At 40.0% G+C, this 23,818-nt stretch overlaps 1 pseudogene; it reads left to right on the top strand.

The window, feature by feature from the left end:
- On the top strand, window positions 5,565-8,723 carry LOC102174916 (annotated as a pseudogene).

Here is a 23,818-nt window from a genome sequence, read left to right as displayed (position 1 = left end):
GGTCTAAGGTTTCTAGGCAAGAGTGAAAGGGGAGAGAGCCCTCGGGTTAGGCAGGAGGGTGGCTGGGTTAAGAACCTCACAAGGGGATGTACTCAGGCCTGGATTTTCCATCATCATTACTTCATATCTGAGGATTCTTCAATCAGACATCCATAAATGGCCTCTCCCATTTAAGAGTTGTTTCACTTGGTGGCTGGTAAAAATAGTTAATTTGCCCTCAGAAGAGAGTTTTAAAGTATCATCTATTGGGACTGCAATAGCTGAAAGGTTTCGAAGGCAGGGGGGGATATTTCTTCCCAATAAGGGAGGAGGACAGTCAGGTACCACTAGAAACTGGTGGGAAAATAATTGTCTATCTCAGCAACAAACTGCTCAGGTGAATCTTTTTGTAATTATTTTTCCTGTAGCACCCCAAATGGTACAGGTTTGGGAGGAGAAGGCTATGGATTAGGAGTTCAGGACAGAGTAGATAGCCCCTGTATAAACCAAGAAATACTCGGACCTACCTGCCACATCCAGTCGCACCCTGGGCTCCAGTCCCGTGATGGTTATCTGTGACAGGTGGGCTGGCTGGAGTGGGCAGCTTCAGTCCTATTGAACCATCATGAGGGAAGGCTTGACTCTTGACCTTAAGGCTCTTGGATCCCCAGGGAAGAGTGCCACCTAATGTCCCAGTTGATGGCATTTATAGCAAGCCGTTTTAGACTTGTCATGGTTTGGACACTCTTTGGTCCAATGCCCCACCTGTCTACAGATTAGGCATTTGGCTTGTGCCTTGTCCTTCAAGGACTCAGGGTTTGCCATAGAGCTTCACTGGAGGGCAGCCAACATCTGGGCATGCTTTGTCTCTTTCCTTTTTTCCCTTTCCTGGGCCTTGGTCTCCTTCTCCTGTTCTCTGTTATAAAAGGTATTGGTGGCTGTCTGGACCATCTCATCTAAAGAGGCATCAGGGTCCTGCTACTGAAGCTGTTGTAACTTTATCCTCATGTCTGATGCACACTGGGACAGGAATTTGTCCTTTAAAATCGCCTGTCCCTTGTAAGAGTCTAAGTCCAGATTGGTAAACTTTTGAAGGCCTCTTATAGCCTTTCCAGAAAGGCAATGGGGTTTTCATTGGGCTCCTGAGTTATTGCTGAGACCCTGGCATAGCTGGTTACTTTTTGATGGGCTGCTTTCAGTCCTGCCTTCACACAGATCAGAAAGTGATCCCTTTCCCAGATGTGCTCAGGGTCATTATAATTCCAATTAGAATCTGAAGAGGGGACTGCAGTTTCCCCTACTGAGTCTTTATCACTTGACGTATGAAGCCCTGTTGCATACCTTCAGGCTCCCTTTAAGACCCTAGTATGCTCAGAGTCAGATAAAGTTTGACTAAATATGACCATGATGTCCTTCCACATCAAGTCAAAGGCCAAGGTGATGTGTTGGAATGTATATATTTGCCTGGGTCATCTGTAAGGCTTCCCAGGTCTTGTTTTATCTGTTTTAATTCTAAGAGGGAGAAGAGCTTATGAACCCAGGTTGGTCCGAATTCTCCTCCAGTTTCAACTAAGGGACATACTCAAGATGGCTTTTGTGGAGGGGGTGCTCCCGGATATGGGGGCATGTTTGGATACAACGAAGGAGCACCAGGCAACCCGGGAGCTGTAGGAGGCTCCAGTCTCTTCGGTGGTGGGGTGTGGGATGTGAGCCTTCATGGGGGGGAGGGGGTTCCTTCTCTTAGTTGCCTGTACCTAACACCATTTGTCTAGTAGGCTCAATTTTAAGGCACACAACAATCCCAAACTTAAGACAGAGTTCCTTCATTTCTCTTAGTTGGAAGAAAATTTGGACATAGGGGATCTCTGTCCATTTCCCTTGTCTTTTGAAGAATAATTCTAGCTGCAGGAGGGTATTGTAATTTAAACTCCCATCCTCAAGCCAGTGTTCCTCATCCCCCAGAGGATACTGGCCACACAGTAGCACAGAAGAATTTTAAGCGACTTCTCCTTAGAGTTAGAGGATCAAACAGCTTCCAGTTATCAAGGATGCATCTCAAGGGCATCTTCCAGGAAGTGGATTGGTTATTTCCCATCTGAAAGACAGTCTTGACAGGGAGGAAAAGAAAAAGAAGAGACTAATAGGCCTCCATCTATCTCCATGGGTGGACTTCCTTAGGGATGAGTCTTTCTGAAGCTTATCCTACCCAGTGCTGTTGCAACCTGAGAGCCAGGTGTCCCCGAGTCAAGGTGCAGATACCCAGGCAGGTTGAGGCATGACATCCTCCTGGAGGAATCCCCAGGCAGATCGAGGCAGGTTGGCCTCCTGAGAATTGGGTCCCTGGGCAGGTCTAGGCGTGATGATCTCCTGGGACCCCCAGACTGGTGGATCCTTGAGCAGGGTGAGGAGTGACAACCTTTCAAGGACCAGATTACTAGGCAGATCAAGGCAGGTTGACCTCCTGAGACCCCCAGACTGGAGTTGGTGTCCCCAAGGTCTCCAATATGACCAGTGCTGGGTAGGATTAAGGGGTTGTAAATTTAACTCATTGCCAGTTTGTTCACCGGAGATGGGAATAGATACCCTGATGTAAAGCAATCCAAGTCTGTGCCATGAAACTGGAAACCTGGGAAGGGGGGCAAGGCACAACTTTTGAAAGAATGATATAGAGCAAGGGCATACACTAAACCAGTCAAAATCAACTGGGTCCAAGATGACAAGTCAAATTCAAGTAAACCTCAACCCCCAACCTGTAAGCTCAATGACACCCAGAAGTGGCAGGACAACTCCAAGGCACTGTCAAAAAATGGAGGAGTGGATGGTTCCCCAATGCTTAGGATGATCCTCCCACTCATTAACATATGAATTCACCCCAAAAGCAAAACCTAGCCATACTGCATTTCATGTGGAAACATTTGCCCTCTGCAATAGCCCACACCCTGCAGAGTGTGTTTCTCTCTGAATCCTAACAAATCCGATCTCTTATCTATCGCTTTGCATCTCACTGAATTTTTGCAATGAGACATCAGAGCCTGAGCTTCATTATGTCCTGAAGCCAGGTACCATGGGTTTTGGTCGGGGGCTCAAGTCTTGGGAGAGAGCTGAAGGATGGGAGGGAAAAGCAGTGGGAAAAACATGTCGAGAAATCCCCTTCATGTGCTTATAGTTTTCATTGGCCTGATCCTTGGCACAAAGAAGAGTAAGGACAGAAGAACCCCCACCAGCTTGTGTAACAGTACTGGAGCTCAGCAGATAGTGCCTTTGGGACATACTGAGGAGTAGCCTCTCCAGAGTCCCTCAATTGCACCCACTGCTGCCTGCCTATACACGGAGGGATTTGAGGAAACAAGAAATGAGAGATTGTAAAGGAATTAAGATTTTGTTAGGCATATGTCCCTCCAGCCATAGGAACGAGGACCTCCTACCTTAACTAGAGGTCTTCTGGAATCTGAGACTGAGCCACATGAGCTTTCTGCTAAGTTTGTTTGTTCGCTGTCCCGAATTCCAGCACGCTGGGCTTCTTGTCACTTCCCCTGCGCTGGGTTTTCTTCACATTCAGTTTCCACAGCAGGAGCTTTTGCTGAGTTGGGCTTCTGGTGTGTTTGGCCTCTCCCTTGCAGTGGCCATGCTGAGGTTGTTTCAGCCAGCTTAAATTGGAGTCACGGCACCATAGATGTCGTGGGAGTGTTATCGCCTCGGTTCTGTCTCATCACAACAAAGATTTGAAGCGACAGACTAAAGCCCTCGGCATGTCACAGCTCTTGGACAGTCCGTGTTATAGTTTTTGGACAGATCAGTTTTATTTAGAAAATAAAGGAAAATAAATCCTAAGGCATGAGGGCATGCTGACCCAAAAGACACAAAGAGAAGAGAGAGACAGAGACAGAGAGCATCTGCACACAGGAGAGAGAGAGAGACCCCTGGCCCTTTGGCTCCTCTTTTTATATATTTTTCTCCTCCCCCTGGGCCTGCCTTATGTAAATTGGGCTAGCCAGGTGTGCTGTTTGTTCTACCTGAGGTCCTCACTCTGGTCCCCAGACCTTCCTTTGTTCTATTTTTGAGGGCTTTTCCCTGTCTTGTCTTTTAGTCACTGCCAATCTGGACTCCTCTTTCCCATTCTAACTACCTGACAGGCTGTATTTAACATATGCTGTAGCTGTATATGCCAGAGCCTCAGTTTCGTGCTGTGTCCTCACTTCTCCTGGTGCCTTTGAGTTTCCCTGAGAATACCACTTTAAATACAGTTGGTATCTTGCAACTCTCACAGCTGTAACCCACTTTCCTACTGGAGTTGTTGTTGATGTTATGATAAGGTATGTGGTAAGGAAAGAGTTCTCAAATCTTATGATTAAATCTTAGTCTTTTAAGATTGAGAGCCTCTGTCTCTTAGTTGTGAACCTTCACAAATGTTTCTAAAAGTGATCTTCTGTGATGAGATTAGAAGCTTCATTTATGAAAATGGGGTCCAGGAAAGGGGATACTGCTCTGATAAAGACTTCTCCTGGAGAGTGAGATTTTCTTATTAAAAAATTATATAGCTGGTATATTTCAAATGATTACTGCTTCCTCTCTGCTTAATAGAGACAGGAAGAGATCTTTTTTGGTCCCTTACTATGTGAACCTGATGGGGCTTCTGGAGGTAAAACTTATGGAATTTTGATGTTACCCCCTCTGACTGTGTTACTCAAGAGTTTTGTCTTGCATACTAGTGCACATCCAGCCTCCCGCAGTTCAGGAAAATGATCATTTCAGTGTTCCCACCAGCCGTGGTTTCAGTGGCTTCTGTTCTAGATAAGCAGAGCTCAGTGAGAACTGGGTTTGTCCAGCTCTACAGATTTCAGGGGGGTCGTTTACCTGTGACCTCAGTTCTCTGATGATTCCGAGAAAAGGTGCTTACTTTTAGATTGACCTTTCTCTTGAAGGACAGAATGATGATCTCCAAGTATTTTTCCTGTCAGAGCAGACATTGAAGCTCCTCTTCTTTACATATTTACACTTTCTTTTCTCCTGAGGCATTTCTATTAGCATACAAATATACTCTCAGTGCTACCATTTAATAACCGGTCTCCTCACCTATGTGATCTCCCCTTTTGTGTTAGTTTCCTTGGGTTAATTTAAAAAACTACAGGACTGAGTGGCTTAAAACAATAGAAATTTATTTCTCACAGGTTTGGAGATGAGACCAAAATCCTAGTGTGGGCAAGGGCCATGATGCCCCTGAAGATGCTATGGAAGGATCTGTTCCATCACCCTCTCCTAGGTGGCGGGTTTTATAACAGCACAAGCCTCCTGGAAAGGATTCAACCCTCCTGGAAAGGTAAAACACAAATTTACCAGATGCCAAAGCAATTCCACTCCTAGGTATCTGCTCAAGAAAAATAAAAGCATATGTCCACACAAGGATGCATAAATGAATACTTATAGTAGCATTATTCATAATAATAAAAAAGTGGAGGAGAAAAGAAGAGGGAGCTTCAAGCAATAGCAATGCAGATGCCATTATCCTTTGTTTCTCTGCTGACCGACATCGACATCTTGCCTACTTCCTGCTTATTTGCGGCCTATAAATTGGTGAGTCCCTTGAATACAAGAAAATGGAAATTGAACAGCCAGAGGAAACCTTTCCCAACATCGAAACCAATGGCAAATTTGGTAAACGCCCTGCTGAAGATATGAAAGAGGAACAAGCTTCTAAAAGGTCTAAAAACACTGATGAGATGGTTGAATTATGCATTCTGCTTCAGAGCAAGAATGCTGGGGCAATGATTGGAAAAGCAGGCAAGAATATTAAGGCTCTCCATACAGACTACAATGCCAGTGTTTCAGTCGCAGACAGCAGTGGCCTAGAGTGCATATTGAGTATCAATGCTGATACTGAAAAGATAGGAGAAATTCTGAAGAAAATCATCCCTACCTTGGGAGAGGGCCTGCAGTTGCCATCACCCACTGCAACTAGCCAGCTCCCGCTCAAATCTGATGCTGTTGAATGCTTAAATTACCAACACTATAAAGGAAGCGACTTTGACTGCAAGTTGAGACTGCTGATTCATCAGAGTCTGACACGAGAAATTACTGGAGTCAAAGCTGCTAAAATCAAAGAACTTGGAATGATTTCGATTTTTTTGAATTTATCAAGTTTAGATTTATGGCCCAGGATGTGATCTATCCTGGAGAAGGTTCCATGAGCACTTGAAAAAAAAGTGAAATTCATTGTTTTGGGGTGAAATGTCCTATAGATATCAATTAGGTCTAACTGATCTAATGTATCATTTAAAGTTTGCGTTTCTTTGTTAATTTTCTGTTTAGTTGATCTGTCCATAGGTGTGAGTGGGGTATTAAAGTCTCCCACTATTATTGTGTTATTGTTGATTTCCCCTTTCATACTTGTTAGCATTTGTCTTACATATTGTGGGGCTCCTATATTGGGGGCATATATATTTATAATTGTTATATCTTCTTCTTGGATTGTTCCTTTGATCATTATGTAGTGGCCTTCTTTGTCTCTTTTCACAGCCTTTGTTTTAAAGTCTATTTTATCGGATATGAGTATTGCCACTCCTGCTTTCTTTTGGTCTCTATTTGCGTGGTATATCTTTTTCCAGCCCTTCACTTTCAGTCTGTATGTGTCCCTTGTTTTGAGGTGGGTCTCTTGTAAGCAGCATATAGAGGGGTCTTGTTTTTGTATCCATTCGGCCAGTCTTTGTCTTTTGGTTGGGGCGTTCAACCCATTTACGTTTAAGGTAATTATTGATAAGTGTGATCCAATTACCATTTACTTTATTGTTTTGGGTTCGAGTTTATACAGGTGAAAAGACAGCCTTCTGAATGGGAGAAAATAATAGCAAATGAAACAACTGACAAACAACTAATCTCAAAAATATACAAGCAACTTATGCAGCTCAATTCCAGAAAAATAAACGACCCAATCAAAAAATGGGCCAAAGAACTAAATAGACATTTCTCCAAAGAAGACATACGGACATGGCTAACAAACACATGAAAAGATGCTCAACATCACTCAATATTAGAGAAATGCAAATCAAAACCACAATGAGGTACCACTTCACACCAGTCAGAATGGCTGCGATCCAAAAATCTACAAGCAATAAATGCTGGAGAGGGTGTGGAGAAAAGGGAACCCTCCTACACTGTTGGTGGGAATGCAAACTAGTACAGCCACTATGGAGAACAGTGTGGAGATTCCTTAAAAAATTGCAAATAGAACTACCTTATGACCCAGCAATCCCACTGCTGGGCATACACACCGAGGAAACCAGAATTGAAAGAGACACATGTACCCCAATGTTCGTCGCAGCACTGTTTATAATAGCCAGGACATGGAAACAACCTAGATGTCCATCAGCAGATGAATGGATAAGAAAGCTGTGGTACATATACACAATGGAGTATTACTCAGCCATTAAAAAGAATTCATTTGAATCAGTTCTGATGAGATGGATGAAACTGGAGCCAATTATACAGAGTGAAGTAAGCCAGAAAGAAAAACACCAATACAGTATACTAACACATATATATGGAATTTAGGAAGATGGCAATGACGACCCTGTATGCAAGACAGGAAAAAAGACACAGATGTGTAGAGCGGACTTTTGGACTCAGAGGGAGAGGGAGAGGGTGGGATGATTTGGGAGAATGGGAATTCTAACATGTATACTGTCATGTAAGAATTGAATCGCCAGTCCATGTCTGACGTAGGGTGCAGCTTGCTTGGGGCTGGTGCATGGGGATGACCCAGAGAGATGTTGTGGGGAGGGAGGTGGGAGGGGGAGTTCATGTTTGGGAACGCATGTAAGAATTAAAGATTTTAAAATTTAAAAAAAATAAAAAATTTAAAAAAAAAGAAAAAAAAAAAAAAAGAACTTGGAGAGAACACTCAAAGAACAATCAAGCTTTTCCAGGAATCTAGATTTCCAGGAATATAGATTTATTGACAGAGTTGTTCTTATCGGAGGAAAACCTGATAGGGTTGTAGAGTGCATAAAAATCATCCTTGATATTATATCAGAGTTTCCAATCAAAGGACAGGCTCAGCCTTATGATCCCAATTTTTATGATGAAACCTATGATTATGGTGGCTTTACAATGATGTATGACGACAGCTGTGGATGTCCTGTGGGCTTTCCTATGCGGGGAAGAGGTGATTTTGGAAGAATACCACCTGGTTGAGGTGGGTGCCCAGCGCCTCCCTCCAGAAGAGATTATGATGATATGAGCCCTCATTGAGGACCTCCTACACCACCCCCCAGATGAGGAGGCAGAGGTGGTAGTAGAGCTTCCTCTTCCACCACCACCACCACCTAGAGGAGGAGATCTGATGGCTTGTGACAGAAGAAGAGGCCAGGAGACCGATACAATGGCATGGTTGATTTCAGTGCTGATGAAACCTGGGACCCTGACATAGATACATGGAGCCCATCAGATGGCTTATGAACCACAGTGTGGTTCTGGATATGATTATTCCTATGCAAGGGGTTGTGGCTCATATCATGATCTTTGTGGACTTATTATTACTACACAAGTAACTATTCCCAAATATTTGGCTGGATCTATTATTGGCAAAGGTGAATTAAACAAATCCGTCGTGAGTCAGGAGCTTTGATCAAAACTGATGAGCCTTTTGAAGGATCTGAAGATCAGACATTACCATTATAGGAACACAAGCCCAGATATAGAATGCACAATATTTGCTGCAGAACAGTCAGTGTGAAGCAGTAGGCACATAGTGGAGGATTCTAATGCAAGATTTTTTTTTTCCTTTTTTATAGTGTTAAGCAGTCTTCTGGAAAGTTTTCTAAGACTAGTAAAGAGCTGAAGGAGTCCTGCCTTTTCTTTTTTTTTTTTTTAATCTCCTTCTGTTTAAAAAGTTAATATTCCTCTGCTTCATGGGTGTTCTGGATTTGAGGTGTAGTGAAATCTTTGCTATGCACCAGATGTAATGCTTTAGTTCCTTACAAACAAAGTTGGGGGTGGGGAAGGGTGTGCAAAAACTAACACTGAAATTTTGAAACAGCAGCAGAGTGAGTGAATTTTAATTTTTGTTCATTGTTGGTGGTTTCAAGAAGTACCCCCATGTAATTATTGTGAATACTTTGCTTTGTGGGTGGTGGGACAGGAAGGAAAAGTAACAGTAGTCCCTATGCTGGCATTTATTCAGACCAGTGTGCAGAATGTAATGCTCTTTTGTAAGATACATTCTATGATTTTAAAAATAAATTTAGTGAACCTATTTTTGGTGGTCATTTTTATAAGATGGTCATTTTTATTTCTTTTTTTTTAAGATGGTCATTTTTCAAATGGCTGAATTCCCCCCAACTTACCCCCAAATGGAACACTAAGTTTAATTTTCAGTACTCTGTTAGACATAGATAAATGGCATCTCTTCTTGGAGTTAGGAAAAATATCTTAACATACTCAGTTCTGGTGATTCTTAATGATTTGAAAGTCCATTGCTTGGGAGGAAATTCCCACACAAATTCATATTTATAATAAGCTGGGGATTTTTCTTAAAAAAAAATGCTTGACTCTACTTTGCAGCAATTTTCTGTTTGCAATTGTGAAGAACCAAGGTGGGGAGCAACACAACCAGTGGATTAGTGGTATAAGCATATAGTAGTAATAGCTTATAGTAGTAGTAGTGGTAGCGTTAGTCACTTAGTCATATCTGACTCTTTGTGACCCCGTGGACTGTAGCACCTTAGGCTCCTCTGTCCATGGAATTCTCCAGGCAAGAATACTGGAGTGGGTTACCATTTCCTTCTCCACTCTCATTAAGGCAGGAAGTCTGTAAGTGGTGATTCAAGGGTTACTGGACGGGTCTCTCGGAGAGAGGTCAAGGGCATATCTCAGAGGGCTCCAAAGGGTTGTTGGAGTATAAGCATATATCAGAAGCTTAATGGCAAGTTTTATTAATCAGAATAATACTTGGTTATAGAAGTCACTGATTCTAAATAAAAATTCTGATTATTTTTATTAGATAATTTCTCACCTATAGACTTACTGTCAGCTTGGTATATTTATTAATTTAGCTTTATTATATATATATATATATATATACTTCCTTTTCCATTATATGCAAATTGAAAGAAAAAAAATGTACCATTTCTCTGTTGTATGTTGGACTGTGTAGGAAATGTTTGTGAACAATTCAAAAAAGATGAAAAAATTCCCGTGGATGTTTCATGTAGTATCTCTTGGCATTTGTATTAATAGTCAAAAGTTCATTTCCAAACAAAATTCCCATAATGCTAAAAAAAAAGGAAAAAATGAAATTGTTCATCGATATTGAATGGATAAACAAAATGTAGTATACCTATTATCAAATAGGTGTCCTGCTGCTCACCACTTACAAAATCAATTACATACTCACAAATGTTGGTAGCAAAGAAATGTACCTTTAATCAAAATACCAGCAATCTGGCATTCTTACTAAAGGTACCTTCCCTTTGCTACCAACATTCTGCTTGGACAGGCACTGTTAAAGGAAAAGAAGTAGTCTCAGTCAATTACTGAGCTGGGGGTCAGAGCCCTTGCCATTCCCTCACTGGTGCAGCCTGGGGGACCTCTTCCAGTCTTCCTCTAGGTGTTATCTGGTTCACACAGTTTGTTTGGGAGACGATTTAAGGGGAAGCTAGGGAAGAAATCTGGTCATCTGTTCATTACTTAGTCTTAATTTCTACTTCTTTGACCTATGGAAAGACCTGATATGTTAGGCAAGGTATTGTTTGACTAAAAGATTTGAAAAATGGTCAAGAACCCATCTGCCAATGAAAGAGACATAAGTGATGTGGGTTTGGTCCCTGGGTCAGGACAATTCCCCTGGAGGAGAGCATGGCAACCCACTCCAATATTCTTGCCTTGAGAATCTCACGGACAGAGGAGACTGGAGGCTTACAGCCCATAGAGTCACACATGACTGAAGCAACTGAGTACACATGCATACATGATTCAGCAATCCCACTCCTGAGCATATTCAGAGAAAATCATAATTCGAAAAGATGCATGTATTCAGGTGTTCATTGCAGCACTATCTACGACAAACAGGACACGGAAGCAACCTAAATGCCCATCAGTGGAGGGAATAATAAAGAAGATGTGATACATATATAAAATGAAATATTACTCAGCCATAAATGAACAATAATGCCATTTGAAGTGACATGGGTGGACCTAGAGATTGTGAGACCAAGTAAGTCAGACAGAGAAAGACAAATATATGATATTGTTTATATGTAGAATCTTTAAAAAATGGTACAAATGCACCTAGTTACAAAACAGAAATTGAGTCACAGATATAGAAAACACACTTACAGTTACCAGGGGACAAGGGAGGAGGAATACATTGAAAGATTGAGATTGACATATACATACTACTATGTATAAAATAAATAACTAATAAAAACCTACTGTACCACAGGGAACTCTGTTCAATACTCTGTAAGGACTTATATGGGAAAAGAATCTAAAAAAGATGTATGTATATGTATAACTGATTCACTTTGCTGTTCAGCAGAAAGGAACACAATATTGTAAATTAACTATACTCCAATAAAAATTAATTTTAAAAAAGTGTGCTTGTACTGGAAATGAATAGAGCTTTAGGGTGCTTCAGTTGGAAATCAGTTGCAATATAGCTTTGCTGGAATGACAAGAAAAGGGTTTCTGCAAAGAACTGTTTATATATCCACACTATGGTATACTCTTCTGCATTAAAAAAGAATAGTTCTGCATGGTGTAATATTGATAACCCTTAAAAACATCTGAAATGAAATCAGATAGCAAAAACTGTATTTTGTACAATTCCTTTATATAAAATTTCTAGAGAAAGAAAACTTTTAGACATAACATGTAATTATGTTTGCCTTGGGCAGGGGTGAGAAAATGGAATGGCTGCATGTAAACATAACTTTTATTTTTTTGCCTTGGGCAGGGGTGAGAAAATGGAATGGCTGCATGTAAACATAACTTTTATTTTTTGAGGTCACAAATATGTTCTAAAATTTTATTTTTGTGGTTTGCACAAAACTATACATTTATTAAAATATTTTGAGTTGCACACCTGAAAAAGATTGAATTTTATTAAAAATTTTGTATCAATAAAGTCACTTTAAAAAATAGCAGCTTGCTTCCCTACCATTAGCCTAATGGACATATTACTCCTCTTACCTTGACTTTATTTTTACAGTATTTATTGTATTTTAAAATATTACTTAATTTGTTTTTTATTAGATTATTTGTTTCCTTAGAATATAAAGAGCAAAGATGTTTACAAGTTTTGATCTGTATGCTAAGCTGAGAATAGTGTTAGCACATCAGTCATCTTTTTTAAGACTAGTTTATTTATTTTTGGTTGTGCTGGGTCTTCGTTGCTGCACAGGCTTTTCTCTAGCTGTGGTGTATGGAGGCTGCTCTCAAGTTACAGTGTTCAGGCTTCTCATTGTCGTGGCTTCTCTTGTTGTGGAGCACAGGCTCTCGGTGCTTGGATTCAGTAATTTCAGCAAATGGACTCAAAAGCTGTGGCTCCCGGACTCCAGAGCACAGGCTCAATAGTGGAGGCACACGAGCTTAGTTGCTCCGCGGCATGTGGAATCTTCCAGATGAGGGATGGAACTCATATCTTCTGCACTGGCAGGTGGAGTCTTTACCACTGAGGCACCAGGGAAGCCTCAAGCAACATTTTTAATGAATTCATAAAGACACTCTACTTAAAAATGACATAGGGCCACTACCTAAAATTTATTTTAAGATGATACAATATAAAGAAATATAACATACATATTCTAATATTTTAATCATCACAAATGCAAAATACGTGTCTTCAAGTTTTGTCAAATATCTGCAGTGTTTCAAGAAAGTTATTTGACCTAAAATTATTACTTTTCTGCTTATTCTTTTAACTAGATTTATAGTTTATTCAGGGATGCAGTGTAAATTTATGCTCCTTTTCTTAGGAAATTACTTTGTGTGAAGCTTTCATATTTCAGTAGGCAGATTATATGATTCTTAAGAATATGGAATTTTTTCTATACTTCACATAACTATTGTTTTTTTATTAGATTTTAAAGCTCATTTTTTATTAGTGTTTGTTTTGAACTAGTATGAAAGATACACTTATTTTTTCTTCATGGTTTTCATAAACTTTCTTTATAGTTTTTAGTAGCCCTTGGCTTTGTTTAAATGTAAATTCATTTTTTATGGAGGCTAATTGCTTTACAATATTGTATTGGTTTTGCCATACATCACCGTGAATCCACCACGGGTATACACGTGTTCCCCATCTTGAACACCCTTCCCGCCTCCCCCCCATCCCTCTGGGTCATACCAGTGCACCAGCACCGAGCATCCTGTATCATGCATCGAACCTGGACTGGCGATACATTTCATATATATTATACATGTTTCAATGCCATTCCCCCCAATCATCCCACCCTTGCCCTCTCCCACAGAGTCTAAAAGACTGTTCTATACATCTGTGTCTCTTTTGCTGTCTCACATACAGGGTTATCATTAACATCTTTCTAAATTCCATATATATGCATTATTATACTGTATTGGTGTTTTTCTTTCTGGCTTACTTCACTGGCTGTATAATCAGCTCCAGTTTCATCCACCTTATTAAACTGATTTAAATGTATTCTTTTTAATGGCTGAATAATATTCCATTGTGTATATGTACCACAGCTTTCTTATCCATTCGTCTGCTGATGGACCTCTAGGTTGCTTCCAAGTCCTGGCTATTATAAACAGTGCTGCGATGAACATCGGGGTACACATATCTCTTTCACTTATGGTTTCCTCGGTGTGTATGCCCAGCAGTAGGATTGCTGGGTCATAAGGCAGTTCTATTTCCAGGTTTTTTTTATTATTATTTTTACTTTATTTTAATTTACAATACTGTATTGGTTTTGCCATACATTGACATGAATCCACCACGGGTGTACATGAGCTCCCAAACATGAACTCCCCTCCCACCTCCCTCCCCATAACATCTCTCTGGGTCATAAGGAATCTCCACACTGTTCTCCATAGTGGCTGTACTAGTTGGCATTCCCACCAACAGGGTAAGAGGGTTCCCTTTTCTCCACACCCTCTCCAGGATTTATTGCTTGTAGATTTTTGGATAGCAGCCATTCTGACTGGCGTGAAATGGTACCTTATTGTGATTTTGATTTGCATTTCTCTGATAATGAGTGATGTTGGACATCTTTTCATGTGTGTGTTAGCCATCTATATGTCTTCTTTGGAGAAATGTCTATTTAGTTCTTTGGCCCATTTTTTGATTTGGTCATTTATTTTTCTGGAATTGAGCTGCAGGAGTTGCTTGTATATTTTTGAGATTAATTCTTTGTCAGTTTCTTCATTTGCTATTATTTTCCCCCATTCTGAAAGCTGTCTTTTCATCTTGTTTATAGTTTCCTTTGTTGTGAAGAAGCTTTTAACAAGGTCCCATTTGTTTATTTTTGCTTTTATTCCCAATATTCTGGGAGGTGGATCATAGAAGATTCTGCTGTGATTTATGCCAGAGAGTATTTTGCCTATGTTCTCACCTAGGAGTTTTATAGATTCTGGTCTTACATTGTGTCTGACTCTTTGTGACCCCGTGGACTGCAGCCCACCAGGCTCCTCAGTCCATGGGATTCTCCAGGCAAGAATACTGGAGTGGACTGTCATTTCCTTCTCCAGGGGAATCTTCCCGATCCAGGGATCAAACCCAGGTCTCCTGCATTGGAGGCAGACGCTTTAACCTCTGAGCCATCAGGGAAGCCTGCATTTAGATCTTTAATCCATTTTGAGTTTATTTTTGTGTATGGTATTAGAAAGTGTTCTAGTTTCATTATTTTACATGCGGTTGACCAGTTTTCCCAGCACCACTTGTTAATGAGTTTGCATTTCTCCATTGTATATTCTTGCATTCTTTGTCAAAGATAAGATGTCCATAGGTGCATGGATTTATCTCTGGGCTTTCTATTTTGGTCCATTGATCTATATTTCTGTCTTTGTGTCAGTACCATACTGTCTTGATGACTGTGGCTTTGTAGTACAGCCTGAAGTCAGACAGGTTGATTCCTCCAGTTCCATTCTTCTTTCTCAAGATTGCTTTGGCTATTTGAGCGTTTTTGTATTTCCATACAAATTGTGAAATTATTTGTTCTAGTTCTGTGCAAAATACCATTGGTAGCCTGATAGGGATTGCATTGAATCTATAGTTTGCTTTGGGTAGTATCCTCATTTTTACTATATTGATTCTTCCAATCCATGAACACGGTCTATTTCTCCATCTATTAGAGTCCTATTTGATTTCTTTCACCAGTGTTTTATAGTTTTCTATATATAGGTCTTTAGTTTCTTTAGGTAGATATATTCCTAAGTATTTTATTCTTTTCATTGCAATGCTGAATGGAATTATTTCCTGAATTTCTCTATTTCCTCATTATTAGTATATAGGAATGCAAGGGATTTCTGCAGGTTGATTTTATATCCTGCAACTTTACTCTATTCATTGATTAGCTCTAGTAATTTTCTGGTGGAGTCTTGAGGGTTTTCTACGTAGAGGATCATGTCATCTGCAAATAGTGAGAGTTTTACTTCTTCTTTTCCAATTTGGATTCTTTTCATTTCTTTTTCTGCTCTGACTGCTATGGGCAAAACTTCCAAAACTATGTTGAATAGTAGTGGTGAAAGTGGCACCCTTGTCTTGTCCCTGACTTTAGGGGAAATGCTTTCAATTTTTCACCATTGAGGATAATGTTTGCTGTGGGTTTTGTCATACATAGCTTTTATTATGTTGAAGTATGTTGCTTCTATTCCTGCTTTCTGGAGAGTTTTTATCATAAATGGATGTTGAATTTTGTCAAAGGCTTTCTCTGCATCTATTGAAATAATCATATGGTTTTTTTATTTTTCAATTTGTTAATGTGGTGTATTACTTTTATTGATTTGCAGATATTGAAGAATCCTTGCATCCCTGGGATAAAGCCCACTTGGTCATGATGTATGATCTTTTTAATGTGTTGTTGGATTCTGAGTGCTAGAATTTTGTTAAGGATATTTGCATCTATGTTCATCAGTGTTATTGGCCTATAGTTTTCTTTTTTGGTTGCGTCTTTGTCTAGTTTTAGTATTAGGGTGATGGTGGCCTCATAGATTGAATTTGGAAGTTTACCTTCCTCTGCAATTTTCTGGAAGAATTTGAGTAGGATAGGTGTTAGCTCTTCTCTAAATTTTTGGTAGAATTCAGCTGTGAAGCTGTCTGGACCTGGGCTTTTGTTTGCTGGAACATTTCTGATTACAGTTTCAATTTCCATGCTTGTGATGGATCTGTTAACATTTTCTATTTCTTTCTGGTTCAGTTTTGGAAAGTTGTACTTTTCTAAGAATTTGTCCCTTTCTTCCACGTTATCCATTTTATTGGTATATAATTGCTGATAGTAGTCTCATGATCATTTGAATTTCTGTGTTGTCTGTTGTGATGTCTCCGTTTTCATTTCTAATTTTATTGATTTGATTTTTCTCCCTGTTTCTTGATGAGTCTGGCTAATGATTTGTCAATTTTATTTATCCTTTCAAAGAACCATCTTTTGGCTTTGTTGATTTTTGCTATGGTCTCTTTTGTTTCTTTTGCATTTATTTCTGCGCTAATTTTTAAGATTTCTTTCCTTCTACTAACCTTGGGGTTATCCATTTCTTCCTTTTCTAGCTGCTTTAGGTGTAGAGTTAGGTTATTTATTTGACTTTTTTCTTGTTTCTTGAGGTATGCCTGTATTGCTATGAACTTTCCCCTTAGCACTGCTTTTATAGTGTTCCACAGGTTTGGGTTGTTGTGTTTTCATTTTCATTTGTTTCTATGCATATTTTGATTTCTTTTTTGATTTCTTCTGTGATTTGTTGGTTATTCAGAAGCGTGTTGTTAAGCCTCCATATCCTGGAATTTTTAATAGTTTTTCTGCTGTAATTGAGATCTAATCTTAATGCATTGTGGTCAGAAAAGATGCTTGGAATGATTTCATTTTTTTTTTTTTTAATTTACCAAGGCTAGATTTATGGCCCATGATATGGCCTATCCTGGAGAAGATTCCGTGTGTGATTGAGAAAAAGATGAAATTCATTGTTTTGGGGTGAAATGTCCTATAGATATCAATTAGGTCTAACTGGTCTATTGTATCATTTAAAGCTTGTGTTTCCTTGTTCATTTTCTGTTTAGTTGATCTATCAATAGATTTGAGTGGGATATTAAAGCTTCCCATTATTATTGTGTTATTATTAATTTCCCCTTTCATGCTTGTTAACATTTGTCTTACATATTGCAGTACTCCTATGTTGGGTGCATATATATTTTTAATTGCTATATCTTCTTCTTGGATTGATCCTTTGATCATTATGTAGTGTCCTTCTTTGTCTCTTTTCACAGCCTTTGTTTTAAAGTCTATTTTACCAGATATGAGTATTGCTATTCCTGTTTTCTTTTGTTCTCTATCTGTGTGTAGTATCTTTCTCTAGCCCTTCACTTTCAGTCTGTGTCCCTTGTTTTGATTGGGTCTCCAGATGGTGACTGCAGCCATGAAATTAAAGAATGCTTACACCTTGGAAGAAAAGTTATGACCAACCTAGATAGCATATTCAAAAGCAGAGACATTACTTTGCCAACTAAGGTCCGTCTAGCCAAGGCTATACTTTTCCAGTGGTCATGTATGAATGTGAGAGTTGGTCTGTGAAGAGGGCTGAGCACTGAAGAATTGATTCGTTTGAACTATGATGTGGGAGAAGACTCTTGAGAGTCCCTTGGACTGCAAGGAGCTCCCACCAGTCCATTCTGAAGGAGATCAGCCCTGGGATTTCTTTGGAAGGAATGATGCTAAAGCTGAAACTCCAGTATTTTGGCCACCTCATGTGAAGAGTTGACTCATTGGAAAAGACTGTGATGCTGGGAGGGATTGAGGGCAGGAGGAGAAGGGGATGACAGAGGATGAGATGGCTGGATGGCATCACTGATTCAATGGATGTGAGTCTGAGTGAACTCTGGGAGTTGGTGATGGACAGGGAGGTCTGGCGTGCTGTGATTCATGGGGTCGCAATGAGTCGGACACAACTGAGCGACTGAACTGAAGTGAACTGAACTTGTAGACAACATATATAGGGGTCTTGTTTTTGTATCCGTTTGGCCATTTTTTGTCTTTTGGTTGGGGCATTCAACCCATTTACATTTAAGGTAATTATTGATATATATGATCCCGTTGCCATTTCCTTTATTGTTTTGGGTTTGAGCTTATACACCCTTTTTTTGTTTCCTGTCTAGAGAAGATCCTTTAGCATTTGTTGGATAGCTGGTTTGGTGGTGCTGAATTCTCTCAGCTTTTGCTTGTCTGTAAAGCTTTTGATTTCTCCTTCATATGTAAATGAGATCCTTGCTGGGTACAGTAATCTGGGCTGTAGGTTATTTTCTCTTATCACTTTAAATATGTGCTGCCATTCCCTTCTGGCCTGAAGAGTTTCTATTGAAAGATCTGCTGTTATCCTTATGGGAATTCCCTTGTGTGTTACTTGTTGATTTTCCCTTGCTGCTTTTAATATTTGTTCTTTGTGTTTAATCTTTGTTAATTTGATTAATATATCTCTTGGGGTGTTTTGCCTTGGGTTTATCCTGTTTGGGACTCTCTGGGTTTCTTGGACTTGGGTGATAATTTCCTTCCCCATTTTAAGGAAGTTTTCAACTATTATCTCCTCAAGTATTTTCTCATAGTCTTTCTTTTTGTCTTCTTCTTCTGGGACTCCTATGATTCGAATGTTTGGGTGTTTAACATTGCCCCAGAGGCCTCTGAGATTGTCCTCATTTCTTTTAATTTGTTTTTCTTATTTCCTCTGTGATTCATTTATTTCTACTATTCTATCTTCTATGACACTAATCCTATCTTCTTCCTCTGTTATTTTACTATTTGTTCCCTTCAGAGTGTTTTTTTATCTCATTGATTGCATTATTTATTATATATTGATTCCTTTTTATTTCTTCTATGTTCTTGTTAAACCTTTCTTGAATCTTCTCAATCCTTGTCTCCAGGCTATTTATCTGTGATTCCATTTTGTTTTCAAGATTTTGGACCTTTTTCACTATCATTATTCGGAATTCTTTATCAGGTAGGTTCCCTATCTCTTCCTCTTTTGTTTGGTTTGGTGGGCATTTATCTTGTCCCTTTACCCGCTGGGTATTCCTCTTTCTCTTCATCTTGTTTATATTGCTGTGTTTGGGCTGGCTTTTCTGTATTCTGGCAGTTTGTGGAGTTCTCTTAACTGTGGAGTTTTTTTGCTGTGGGTGGTGGTGTACATGTGCCTTGTCAAGGTTTCCTGGTTAGGGAAGCTTGTGTCAGTGCTCTGGTGGTTGAAGCTCGATTTCTTCTCTCTGGAGTGCAATGGAGTGTCCAGTAATGAGTTATGAGATGCCAGTGGGTTTGGAGTGACTTTGGGCAGCCTGTATATTGAAGCTCAGGGCTGTGTTCCTGTGTTGTTGGAGAATTTGCATAGCATGTCTTGCTCTGGAACTTGTTGGTCTTTGGGTAGTGCTTGGTTTCAGTGTAGGTATGGAGGTGTTTGATGAGCTCCTGTCGATTAATGTTCCAGAGTCAGGAGTTCTCTGGTGCTCTCAGAATTTGGACTTATGCCTCCTGCTTCTGGTTTTGAGTTTTATTTTTACAGTAGCCTCAAGACTTCTCCATCTATACAGCACTGTTGATAAATCATGTAGGTTAAAGATGAAAAATTTCTCCACATTGGGGGATACGCAGAGAGGTTCACAGAGTTACATCAGGAACAGAAGAGGGAAGAAAGAGATAGAGGTGACCCAAATGAGATGAGGTGGAATGAAAAGAGGATAGATCAAGCTAGCCAGTAATCACTTCCTTATGTGAGCTCCACAGTCTAGACCCCTCAGAGATGTTCACAGATTTATATAGAGAAGAGAAGAGAGAGGAAGGAGACAGAGGTGGCCAAGAGGATAAAGGAGGGAATCAAAAGCAGAGAGACAGATCCAGCCAGTAATTATTTCCCTAAGTGTTCCCCACCATCCAGAACACACAAAGACATTCACAGAGTTGGGTAGAGAAGAGATGGGGGAGAAGGGAGATAGAGGCAACCTGGTGGAGAAAAAGGAGAGTCCAAAGGGAGAGAGAGCATTCAAGTGAGTAATCTCGCTCCCAAGTAAAAATGGGTACTGAAGATTGCATTCTTAAAAGTACAAAATTGATAACAAATACCAAAAAGCAAAGATTAAAAATCTAGAGTAAATGTTAGATTTTCAAAAATACAATATTAAAGACAAAATAAAAAGTCACAAAAATTATAATATATATGAAGTTTGCTTTAAAAAACAGGGTCTCTCTTTTTTTGGCAAAGTAATAGTAGGTTATAAAAATGAAAATTAAAGGAGTAATAGTGGACTTAAAATTAAAAAAAAATAAAAAGCAAATAAAGAATGATAGTAAAAATAGTAAAAATAGATCTAGGAATTTTTCTGGTGTTGTTGTGGGCAATGTGGGGTCAGTTCATTTTTGGATAGTTCCTTGGTCTGGCTTATATTTCTCAAGATCTATAGGCCCCTTCCTATGTAGTGGTACTAACTACAGGGTTTTAATCTATTGCACCTGTCACTTCCAAGGAGGTTCCCTCTGTTTTAGCTTCTTCTGTTTGAAGGTCTCTTCAGTGTCTAATTTCTGCTCTTATACAAGAGGGTGGTGGTGGAAACTTTTTTAGGCTTGCTTGTTCAGTCGTGCTGTGGGGAGGGAGGAATGCTGCAAACAAATAACACTGGAATGTGTTTGCAGTGACTTGGCCACACTGGGTTTGCCCCCACTCACGGCGTGTGTGCGTTCTCTGTCTACACTGCTTAGGCTCTAGGTTGCACTGCCAGGAACTGTCTGAGGCCGGCCCTGGGTTGTATGCACTTCCCAGGTCTAAGCCTCTCAGGTTCAGGCACTCAGGTAGTCCTCAGAAATGCAGACTCGGTTGGGCCTGAGTTTTGTGCCCTTCCCAGATCCGAGCAGCTCAAGTGATCAGGTGTATGGCGAGCGCGGTTGCTGCAACTTATCGCCTCCCTCATCCCTGCCACTTGGTTTTCTGGGTGTACAACTGGAGCAGCTTCTCAGGCAGATGTTGACTGTCCAGAATCCCAAGAAGTCTTAGTTAGCAATGAAGCCTGTTTGCATTTTGGTAGATAATGACTCTCTGGGGCTGTGATTGCCCCCTTCTGGCTCTGGCTGCCTCTCACCAGAGGAAGATGGTCTGCAGCCAGCTAGCACTGCTCAGTCCTTTATTCTTTGAGTGGGCCTGGCCGTGTCTTAGGTTAGGGCTTTTCGTGTGGTAACTATCCCACAGTCTGGTTTGCTAGCCCAAGTTAGTTCCCTCAGATTTCCCTTGGGGCATTCAGGCCTGGTCCTTACTCTAAGCAATGCAGCCCGCGCCTCCCTGCCCAGCCCCCGCTTGCTAGTGGTGGATGCAGGCCTCTGCACTGCTTCTCCACTGGGGGAGATACTGTTGGGCATGTAATCTGTGGGTTTTAATTATTTATTTATTCTTCCTCCTGGTTATGTTGCCCTCTGTGGTTCTAAGGCTCGCCACAGATTCGGCAGTGAGAGTATTTCCTGGTGTTTGGAAACTTCTCTCTTTTTTAAGACTCCCTTCCAGGGATGGACCATCCCTACCTCCTTTCTCTCTCTTTTTCTCTTTTATATTTTTCCCTACCTCCTTTTGGAGACAATGGGCTGCTTTTCTGGGTGCCTGATGTCCTCTGCCGGCATTCAGAAGTTGTTTTATGGAATTTACTCAGCGTTCAAATGTTCTTTTGATGAATTTGTGGGGGAGAAAGTGATCTCCCCATCCTATTCTTCCACCATCTTACGACTGCAAAACTTAACAATACTTAAACAATACTTATGTAAGTATTGTTTAGATAAACTAAAGAGACTGCCAGATATTTCTCCAGCAAAGCTAGGTTTATTCAAGGTCAGCAGAAAATTGCAATCATGTGCAAGCCACATGCAAATTCCTACATGGTAACTGAAGAAGAACACTTTTATAGAGGAAAATTAAGTTGGGAGGGCTATAGTAAACAAAGAGTTCATGGATTTTTATTTGGCTGAGTCCCTCCCAGGGAAGAAGTGTCTTTCTGCTTCCTATCATCACAGGATGTAAGAGTTCCCCATTCTGGTCTCCCAGCTTTATTTATTTGAGGATTTGTTTTCATATTAATTCTTTTACATTTCCTTTTGTTGATTAAGTTCTTTCCCTGAAAGCATTACTGATCCAAAGTCAGGTTTTCTAGTTTCAGTTGCTTTCTGTCTCTCAGTGTCAGGAAGGACATTTCCTGCATGCAGTGTCTCAGGAGGGAAAGTGTACAGATAAGAAAACTGTTGAGGTCACATTTGAGGGAAAAGGAGGGGTAGGAAAGAGAACTCTCAGGTATTTTTACCTAAAGTCCATACTCTATCAATGTAATACACATTGGAGATCATCTTAAGTGATATGTCATTATCAAGATTTAGTGACAAACTTCCATCAGACTTGGTACAGCTATGTTTGGAAAAACTGTCTCATAAGATATCACCTGCTTCAAATCTGAAAAATTACTTTCAGATCACCAGATAATGTGCAGGTCTAGCTCAGATTTGGTACTGTCTTTTGGTATGTCATTTGGGCCCAATAATCTGTCCTTTGGATTTGGATGGCAGAAATGTTGGCTAGTAGTACCTGATAGCGGCCTTTCTAGTGAGAGTGAGAATTTTTCTGCAGGTGTCTTTTCTAATAAACAAAATCTTCAGGTGGCAAGGAGTGATGCTTAAAGTCCCAAGGGAAGACTGAAAAGAATGCTCTATTAAAACGCTCTATTCTTCTTTTTATAGAAGCAATCAGCATTTGTAATATTGGAGTATATTTCCTATCAGTTGTGTTTCAAAAGAAGCAGGAGCTAAGTGCATTGGGTTTTCTGTAATTATCTCAAAGGGTGAGAGTTTATGAACACCAAAAGGAGTGTATCTAACATTTAGAAAGATTGACAGAAATAATTTTGCACAAGGCATATGGAGGACCTCTGTAAATGCTGCCAATTGAGTCTTAAAATGCCATTATTGTATTCATCTAAAACAGAGTCTTAGGGTGATAAGCACAGTGAAAGTATTGTAAAGCCAGTCAAACAACACAAACTTGCCTGGCCAGTAAAATTAATTCCTTAGTCACTACAAAGTTTGAGAGAGGTTTCTTAGGTAGAGAATAACTTTTCCAAAAAGACATAGAAGAAGCAGTAGCGTGTCTGTAAGGGTAGACCTCAATTTAATCTTAAAACACATTATAAAAAATATATATATATATATGTATGCTTCATTGACTACACTAAAGCCTTTGACTGTGTGGATCACAACAAACTGGAAAATTATGAAAAAGATGGGAATACCAGTCCACCTTACCTGCCTCCTGAGAAACCTGCATGCAGGTTAAGAAGCAATAGTTAGAACCTGACATGGAACAATGGACTGGTTCCAAATTGGGAAAGGAGTACATCAAGGCTGTATATTGTCACTCTGCTTATTTAAATTATGTGCAGAGCAGATCATGTGAAATGCTGGGCTAAATGAAGCGCATGTTGGAATCAAGATTGCCGGGAGAAATATCAACAACCTCAGATATGCAGATGACACCACCCTTATAGCAGAGAGTGAGGAGGAGGTAAAGAGCCTCTTGATGAAAGTGAAAGAGAAAAGTGAAAAAGCTGGCTTAAAACTCAATATTCAAACTACCAGGATCATGGCATCCACTCCCATCATTTCATGGCAAATAGATAGGGAAA

The sequence above is a fragment of the Capra hircus genome, chromosome 6 (assembly GCF_001704415.2).
Source record: "Capra hircus breed San Clemente chromosome 6, ASM170441v1, whole genome shotgun sequence".
In the NCBI taxonomy this organism is placed as follows: Eukaryota; Metazoa; Chordata; class Mammalia; order Artiodactyla; family Bovidae; genus Capra; species Capra hircus.
Note: the sequence above shows the minus strand (reverse complement) of the source record. Positions and strands in the feature narration are given on the sequence as shown.